Here is a 10,150-nt window from a genome sequence, read left to right on the forward strand (position 1 = left end):
TCGTGTCCGCAATGCGCGAAGGCGAAGTTGGCGGGGGTACTTCGTATTCCATGTCAGATGTTTCGTTGCATTCGGGTGTTCCAAACCAAAACGAAATGGACACCAGCAACGCTAAAATTTCCTCTACGAGCCCCCGTCCCAAGGTCTACCCTCACGACTCTAGTGGGCCGTATGTTGTTTTCTTTCGACCCAAAGGCAAACGTTTGAATATCAGCCAGATTAGCAAAGATCTGGAAAAGCGATTTTCGTCTGTCACGACCATTGACATGGTTGGGTCCAGTAAACTCCGTGTCACGGTCAGTGATCGCAAACAGGCCAACGAGATTGTCACCTGTGAGCTTTTCACTCTCGAATATAGGGTGTATTTACCGTCAGCAGTGTGTGAGATCGCTGGGGTGGTGACGGAGGGAAGTATGACATGCGACGATTTGAAACAAGGTTTCGGTCGTTTCAAGAACGTTTCTTTGCCTCCTGTTGCGATACTGGATTGCAAACAAATGTATTCGGTGTCGCAGGAGGGAGAGAAGCGGAGTTATTCCCCGTCTGACTCTTTCTGCGTCACTTTTTCCGGGTCCGCACTGCCTGACTACGTAGTGATTGGCAAACTTCGTCTACATTCCGTGCCGATAGTTCGAACGAGCCAGACGTGTGTGCTGTGTCTCATCGCGGGTTTTGTTCGGTAGTGCGTGTCTATTGTGTGGTGCCTACCTACGGATCCAAGGCGATTACTGTCGGCGAGCGAAGTAGCTGCTTCTGGCGACGCCAGTGAAGCAGGCTATTGTTTCTGCTGCTACCTACAGCAGCAGCGCAGATAAGTGGAAGGCATTGTTTTATTGTTCTCCCATCTCTCTGATACAGAGTGGGATTAATTATAATACATTAAATTAGTTTTTTTATATTTTTTTCTAATTTGCTATTAGTTCTAAGTTAGTTTAAGAATTAATAGTCCTTCCACCTTGCGAGGTGAGAATGGAGGCAGAGACTATGGGGGCGGTAGTCCTCTGAAAGATGTCCGCACACGATTGTACCATGCGGCTTCGCCTGGGCCTTGGGTTGTTTACTTTCGGCAGAAAGTGAAAAGTCTAGACTTTCTCGGCATTAAGCGAGATTTGACGCGTCGTTTTACGAAGCTTGATTTTAGTCAGATCAACAGGAACAAGCTACGAATCACCGCACCTACATATCAGGTGGCGAACGAAATTGCTAAAGACAAGGCCTACAATGTTGAATATTTGGTTTATGTCCCCTCGCGGGAGGTCGAAATCGAAGGTGTGATCAACGCAGCGAGCCTGACTTGCAAGGATGTACTTGCGGGAAAAGGCCGCTTAAAGAACGCAATGGAGTCTACAGTGGATATTCTGGATTGCAAGGAATTGCATTCAGCAGCCATGGTAGACGGCAAAAAGGTATATTCTAAGTCAGGCTCGCTTCGGGTGACGTTCGCCGGTTCTATGCTCCCAAAATATGTCGATTTAGAGAATATGTTGTTTCCGGTGCGTCTTTTTGTACCAAGGGTATTTAATTGTACCAATTGCAAACAACTTGGTCACACTGCCGAGTTTTGTGACAACAAACCACGTTGTGGTAAATGTTTCGAAAGACATCGGAGGAATCCTGCCAGCAACAAGCCACAAAATGTGCTTATTGCGGTATGGCTCCTGCCCATGGTTTGCAAGATTGCCCGGTGTACAGAAAGCGCACCCAAAAAGTGAAGCGCTCGTTGGTACAGCGCTCCAAGCAGACTTATGCGGAAATGGTTAAAGCGCAAGACACATCCGCCGATACCACTGCAAAGGCTGCTATTTCAGCTACCGTTCAAGTAAGTGATTATTATGATTCCATTTGCATTGACGAATTGGACTCTGACACAGCTGATATGGATGATTCTACGGAGGTACCTGTGCCCGAAAAGAGGAAGCAACCGTCTTCCCCGGGATCGCGCCGTAAGAAATCAAAAGTCATCCATAAAAGCTTGCCCAAATCTGAAGGCAATGGGGGATTATTTAAAATCCCGAAGCAACCTGTCTTCACTGCTCCTTTGGATCCATCTTGCAGCAAGACATTCCCGCCATTGCCCAAAACCGATGTTTCCAAGAAACATCCGGCTAGGAGAATCAATGAAAGAAAAACTTCAATTCGTTCTTCCCAAAAAAGTACCCCGTCCAAGCGAGGATTGATCTCCTTTAAGGACCTTGTGGACCGTTTTTTGAATTTATTCAATATTCCGAATTCATTGAGGCCAATCATTGACCTCTTTATACCAACAGTGGAAAGTTATCTGAAGCAATTGACTGTTTCATGGCCCCTTCTTGCAGGAATTGTATCTTTCGATGGATAATACGGCTATTCCACAAGATACAATCACTGTGCTGCAGTGGAACTGTCATAGTCTTAAAATAAATTAGACGTGTTCAAGTTTTTGATTCGCAATTCCGATTGCGACATATTTGCACTCTGTGAAACATGGCTTTCTTCTGAAGATGAAATCAACTTCCACGATTTTAACATTATTCGCCAAGATCGGGATGATCATTATGGTGGCGTTCTTTTGGGGATCAAAAATGCTACTCCTTCTACAGAATTCCCATTCCGACTGTTCCCGGCTTAGAAATCGTCGCATGCCAAGTAAATGTGAAGAATAAAGACCTTTGCATAGCTTCAGTGTACATTCCTCCAAATGCCTCTATTAATCGTCGACATTTTTGGAGCGCAGTCTCCCTCCTATCATCTCCAGTATTGATATTGGGTGATATGAACGCACATGGTATTGGATGGGGCGAAACGTATGACGATTATAGAGCGCCTATTTTCTATGATTTGTGTGACGATTTCAATTTGAATATTTTGAACACTGGTGAAGTAACTCGAATAGGACCAAATGGTCAACAAAGCCGTATTGATCTGTCTTTATGTTCAAATTCACTATCGTTAGATTGCACGTGGAAGGTTATCGAAGATCCCCACGGTAGTGACCATATGCCGATAGTTACCACAATTAAAAGTAGCTATCAACAATCTGAGCCAGTTAATGTTCCTTTCGACCTCACGAAGAACATTGACTGGCAAAAATTTGCATCGGCGGTAAATATTGGTATTGAATCAACTGATGTTCTTCCACCGCTGGATGAATATCAATTCCTTACCGAATTAATTAAAAAAAGCGCACTAGAAGCTCAGAAACGACGCGTTCCAAGTACAACCGTCATAAGAAGACCAGCCACTCCTGGTTGGGATGATGAATGTACTAAGTTATATTCTGAGAAATCTGATGCCTTCAAGGCTTTCCGTAAATACGGAAGGTCTGAGCTTTTCGAAGAGTATTTGAGGCTTGAAAGAAAGCTCAAAAATCTTCTCAAGGCTAAAAAACGTAGCTACTGGCGACGTTTTGTCGAGGGACTATCGCGAGAAACCTCAATGACAACACTTTGGAAAACGGCCCGCAACATGCGGAACCGCACTTCCACCAACGAGAGTGAAGAATACTCCAATCGATGGATATTCAACTTCGCAAAAAGGTCTGTCCAGATTCCGTACCAGCAGAACCGCTATTTCGAGAATCAGTCAATGATCCCGGTTCTTTGGGTGGACCATTCACAATGCTGGAACTTTCTATGTCTCTTCTTTCATCGAATAACTCTGCTCCGGGATGCGATAACATCAAATTCAATCTTCTGAAAAACCTCCCAGATATCGCAAAAGACGATTACTTGACCTGTACAACTGTTTCATGGAGTACAACATTGTGCCACCTGAATGGCGACAGGTCAAAGTAATAGCTATTCAAAAGCCTGGGAAACCAGCGTCTAATCACAATTCATACCGACCGATTGCCATGCTATCATGCATGAGAAAATTATTGGAGAAAATGATCCTTTCAAGAATCGACCATTGGGTCGAGCAAAATGCATTACTGTCAAATACTCAGTTTGGATTTCGTAAAGGTAAAGGAACAAACGATTGTCTAGCGTTGCTTTCTTCAGATATACAACTGGCTTTTGCGCACAAGGAGCAATTGGCTTCAGTATTCTTGGATATTAAGGGCGCTTTTGATTCAGTTTCCATTGAAGTACTGTCAGACAATCTGCACAGTAATGGGCTACCCGTATTTTTAAATAATTTCTTGTACAATTTGTTGTCAGAAAAACAAATGAACTTCACACTCGGCACTCTGACAACTTCCAGAAATAGTTACATGGGCCTTCCCCAAGGTTCATGTTTAAGTCCCTTGCTTTATAATTTCTATGTCAAAGATATTGACAATTGTTTGGAAGGACAATGCACGCTCAGACAACTTGCAGATGATGCCGTGGTCTCTCTAAGAGGTCCATGTGCAGCTGTTTTGCAAGGACCATTGCAAAGTACCCTGGATAATCTGACTGTTTGGGCCAGACATCTAGGGATCGAGTTTTCACCGCAAAAAACTCAGTTGGTTGTGTTTACTAAGAAGCGGTATCCTGCTCAACTGAAACTCAAGCTGTTGAATGATGACATCAACCAATCTTTATCTTCTAAATACCTTGGGGTCGTGTTTGATTCCAAATGTACCTGGAAACTCCACATTGAGTATTTGATACAAAAATGCCGGAAAAGGATCAATTTTCTACGTTCTATCTCCGGAACATGGTGGGGTGCTCACCCGGAAGACCTCATCAAACTCTATAGAACGACTATTCTCTCTGTTTTAGAGTATGGCTCCTTCTGCTTCCTCTCAGCAGCTGATTGCCACCTGATCAAATTGGAACGAATTCAGTATCGTTGTTTGCGTATTGCCCTTGGCTGCATGCATTCAACGCATAACATGAGCCTGGAGGTGCTTGCTGGAGTCACTCCTTTAAAGCACCGTTACTGGGAGCTCTCACTTAGAATACTCATCAAATGTGGGACAAGTAACACACTTGTCTTACATAACTTCGATAATATGCTTGAACTAACTTGTCGTTCAAGATTCCTGAGAGTTTATCTCAACTACATATCATCAGATCTTTGTCTTCCGTGTTATAATCCACCTCGAGTTCACTTCACCAACGACAGTTCCTCAATTGTATACGATCTGTCCATGAAACATGCTATTCAAGGAATACCAGATCATCTTCGACAAATATCTATTCCCTCACTTTTTTCTGAAAAATATGAACATGTCAATTGCAACAACAGATATTTCACTGATGGTTCTCGCATCAACGGATCCACTGGCTTCGGTGTTTTCAATGTGACTTCAACCACCTTCCAAAACTTCAGGAACCGTGTTCGGTTTATGTTGCTGAGCTGGCAGCAATTAACTTCGCTTTGGGGATAATTTCCAATCAGCCCGTAGACCATTATTTCATCTTCTCGGATAGTCTTAGTTCTATCGAGGCACTCCGGTCGATGAAACCTGTTAAGCACGCATCTTACTTTCTTACAAACATAAGAGAGCAGATGCGTGTTTTGGTCGAAAGATCATTCAAGATTACCTTTGTTTGGGTCCCTTCTCACTGCTCAATCTACGGCAATGAGAAGGCAGACTCGCTGGCAAAGGTGGGCGCACAGGAAGGTGAGGTTTATGATAGACAATTCTCGAGCAACGAGTTTTTCCCATTAGTCCGTCAGAGTACTCTTCAAAGTTGGCAAAATAATTGGACACACAACGAACTTGGACGGTGGCTATTTTCTATAATTCCAAAAGTTTCTGGGCGAGCGTGGTTCAGAGGTGAGGACTTAAGTCGAGGCTTCATTCGCATGATGTCGAGACTTATGTCTAATCACTATTCACTAAACGCACATCTGTACAGAATAAACCTTGTCGATAGCAACTTATGTAGGTGCGGAGCCGGTTATGATGACATCGATCACGTAGTTTGGTCCTGCTCGGAAAATGACGCCTCCAGAGAGCAATTATTGGATACCCTAGTGGCCCGAGGTAAACAACCCTTCAGGGAAGTTCGAGGTGTTTTGGGAGATCGTGATGTGGTCTATATGCAGGCCATTTATAGTTTTCTTTGTGCTTCTGATATCAAAATCTAATAGTTTTTTTTCTTTCTTCAAAGTTTTTTTGTGTTTAGTCTCTGCTTTCTGTTCCGTAGAGCACCATAGCTCTGCCATCCGGAAGATGCTCCCAGTCGAACCATTCCTCGAGCACGACGACACGCCACATCGTCCCTGACGCCAAATACCCGGATGAGAAGCTGAAATTCCCTGATCCCAAATCCTTAGCCCTGTCCATCCTTAAACATTGTAAACTAACCTCGAGTCACCACGAGTACGCTGGCTTCTACCCCTCTCTTACTAACTGAAAAATTAAATGATATTGATTGTATATATCACAAAGAACCATGGCTCCGTAAAGTGTTATACACGCCTGAGCCTACCAAATAAACGAACTTGGAAAAAAAAAAACTTCGTCTACCTGTTCGGCTGTATGTACCGAAGGTGATGAATTGTGTTAATTGCAAGCAGCTGGGCCACACCGCTCAGTACTGCTGCAATAAACCTCGCTGTGCATCATGCGGAGAGAAGCATGTGGAGGGCGCGTGCAAGACGGCACCGAAATGTGTCTATTGTAACGAAAGCCCTCCACATGCTCTTGAAGCTTGCCCAACGTACATACAGCAGCGAATCCACCAGAAACGGTCTCTTCAGCAGCGTTCTCGGCGAAGTTACGCCGAAATGTTGAGGAAGGCCGCTTCTCCAGTCGTTTCTGACACCATCTACTCGTCTCTTCCTTTGGACGATCAAGGTAGCTCTGACTCCGAGGTTGGAAATGGGGTTCCCTTTGTTTTCAATGGCTCAACGAGGAAGAGAATAAAACAGAGCCAGCGACCCTCGAAAAAGCCTAGAAAACAGCCTCAAAGTGAGCCCCAATCCAACATGGTCAAATTCAAAGCGGAAGGAAATACTCAAAAACGATCAACTTTTGTGGTTTCACATCGGGATGATCGAGAGTTTCCACCGCTTCCGGGAACATCTAAAATCCCAGATACCCCATTTTTTGCGATTTCTCAGCCAGAAAGAGAGCATACAGAGCGAGCAGAAGAACTCCCGAGCGCTCCAATGTTCACACTTTCTGGCATCGTGGAGCTCATCCTTAACTTCTTTGATGCTTCCGACCCCGTGAAGAACATGGTCAAAACTGTTCTTCCTATTCTGACTCCTCTCCTGAAGCAGCTGGCTTCGAAAATGCCCCTCCTCGAGTCATTTGTATCCTTCGATGGCTAACTTAGTCAATAAGGGTAACATGATTTCGATTCTACAGTGGAACTGTCGAAGTATTCTTCCAAAATTAGATATTTTTAAGTTTTAGCTAACAAATTACAATGCGATGCTTTTGCTTTATGTGAAACATGGCTAACACCAGATGTGAACCTTCATTTTCCTGATTTCAACATAATCCGCCGCGATCGGGCAAATCGATATGGAGGGGTGCTTTTAGGTATCAAAAACAGCACTCCTTCTATAGAGTCGATCTTGCGCGGATGTCTGACACCGAAGCTGTCGCATGTCAGGTGACTATTCGAGGAAAAGACCTCAGTATCGCCTCGATATATCTTCCTCCAAACACCGCGATATCTCGCAGAGATCTCTCGCACATCTGCTCGGTTATGCCCGAGCCACAATTGCTCCTGGGAGATTTTAACTCCCACGGAACAGGCTGGGAACTGTACGACGACAACCGTTCATCAATGATATACGACCTCTGCGACGACTTCAATATGTCAATTTTGAATACAGGAGAAGTTACACGAGTGGCTCCTCCAGCAAGAGATAGCCGTCTAGATCTTTCCATTTGTTCGAGCTCATTATCGTTGGACTGTACTTGGAAGGTGGTCCAAGATCCCCATGGTAGTGATCATTTGCCGATCGAAGTTTCGATTTGGACATGGACAATGCACATAAGCAATCTGCTTCCATCGATCTTTCATATGACCTCACGAAGCACATCGATTGGGGCAAATATGCGGACGCCATCAGCGATGGCATACAGTTGATAGAAGCACTTCCCCGCGGGAAGAGTACAAGTTTCTATCGCAGTTGATTCTTGAAAGCGCTCTTCAGGCACAACGTCGGCCGGTGCCAGGAGCTTCGGTTCGTAGGAAACCCTACAGTCCGTGGTGGGACATCGAGTGTACGCAACTTTATCGCGAGAAATCCGCCGCGTTTAAAGAATTTCGGAAACACGGGGCGATCGTTCTTCACAAACGATACACCGCGCTCGAAATCCAGTTCAAGAAACTGGTCAAAGTGAAGAAGCGTGGATATTGGCGCACTTTTGTTGAAGGTTTATCGCGCGAGACTTCAATGAAAACTCTGTGGACCGTCGGGAGAAGAATGCGCAACGCGTCGTCCGTAAACGAAGATCGTGAAAGCTCGTCGCGGTGGATACTTGACTTCGCAAAGAAAGTTTGTCCGGATTCGGTACCGGTGAGGCAAGAGCTACGTGATGCTTTTGCAGACAGGGATGATATGGATCGTCCCTTTTCGATGATTGAATTCTCACTTGCTCTCCTTTCATGTAACAATTCCGCTCCAGGGATGGATAGAATCAGGTTCAATTTGCTCAAAAACCTCCCAGACGTCGCGAAGAGGCGCTTATTGAACTTGTTCAATCAGTTACTGGAGTGCAACATTGTTCCGGATAGGGTGATAGCCATCCAGAAGCCCGGAAAACCCGCGTCGGATTGTAACTCGTATCGCCCCATCGCGATGCTGTCATGTCTTCGGAAGCTGTTGGAGAAGATGATTCTCTTCCGGCTAGACAAATGGGTTGAATCGAATAGTTTGTTGTCAGATACACAATTTGGTTTCCGCAGGGCAAGGGAACGAACGACTGTCTTGCGTTGCTTTCTTCAGAAATTCAGCTTACTTTCGCTAAAAAGAGCAAATGGGCTCAGTGTTTTGGACATTAAGGGGGCTTTTGATTCAGTTTGCGTCGAGGTCTTATCTGACAAACTCCACGAGTGTGGACTTTCACCAATTTTGAACAACTAATTGTACACTTTGTTGTCAGAGAAGCGTATGAGTTTTTCTCAGGGAGACTCGGCAACTTCACGAATTAGCTACATGGGTCTCCCCAGGGCTCATGTTTGAGCCCCTTCTTTACAATTTTACGTCAGAGATATTGATGAATGTCTCATGCCAAATTGCTCGTTGAGACAGCTTGCAGATGATTGTGTTGTATCCGTTTCGGGGCCAACATCGGTTGATCTGCAAGGACCATTGCAAGATACTTTGGACAATTTGTCTACTTGGGCTACGAAGCTGGGTATCGAATTCTCTCCGGAGAAAACTGAGATGGTTGTCTTTTCAAAAAACATAAGCCGGCAAAGTTCCCGCTCCAACTGATGGGTAAGACAATCACTCATAGCATATCTTCTAAATACCTCGGGGTCTGGTTCGACTCGAAATGTACCTTCGGGAAGCACATTGTGTATCTGACACAAAAATGCCAGAAACGGATCAACTTCATGCGATCAATAACCGGAACATGGTGGGGAGCGCATCCCGAAGATCTTATGACGTTGTATAGAACAACCATTTTGTCGGTCCTCGAATACGGTAGTTTCTGCTTCCAGTCCGCGGCTAAAACACACATGCTGAAGCTTCAAAGGATCCAGTACCGCTGTCTCCGTATCGCGTTAGGATGTATGAATTCGACACATACAATGAGCTTGGAAGTACTTGCGGGAGTACTGCCACTAACAGATCGTTTCGCGGAATTATCGCTCCGGTTCCTCATCCGCTGTGAGGTTCTCAATCCATTGGTCATTGATAACTTCGAGAAGCTGCTCGAACAAAACCCTCAATCTCGATTCATGAGTATTTACCACTGGTACATAACGCTGGAGGTAAGCCCTTCTTCGGTAGATACCAATCGTGCTAACTTCTTAGACTCTTACAGTTCCTCTGTTACTTTTGATCTGTCCATGAAGCAGGAGGTTCATGGAATACCAGACTTTCTGTGTGCGGAGGTCATACCTCCATTATTTGCAAGCAAATACGGGCACGCCAGTGAGGAGAGAAGCTTTTTTTACAGACGGGTCAAAAATTGATGACTCCACTGGTTTCGGTGTTTTCAACGTTTTTCATAGCGCCTACTTTAAGCTCAAAGAGCCTTGTTCCGTGTATATTGCTGAGCTAGCAGCTATACACTATTCACTCGAGCAAATCGCATCCC

This window comes from Armigeres subalbatus, chromosome 2 (genome assembly GCF_024139115.2).
Source record: "Armigeres subalbatus isolate Guangzhou_Male chromosome 2, GZ_Asu_2, whole genome shotgun sequence".
Lineage (NCBI taxonomy): Eukaryota > Metazoa > Arthropoda > Insecta > Diptera > Culicidae > Armigeres > Armigeres subalbatus.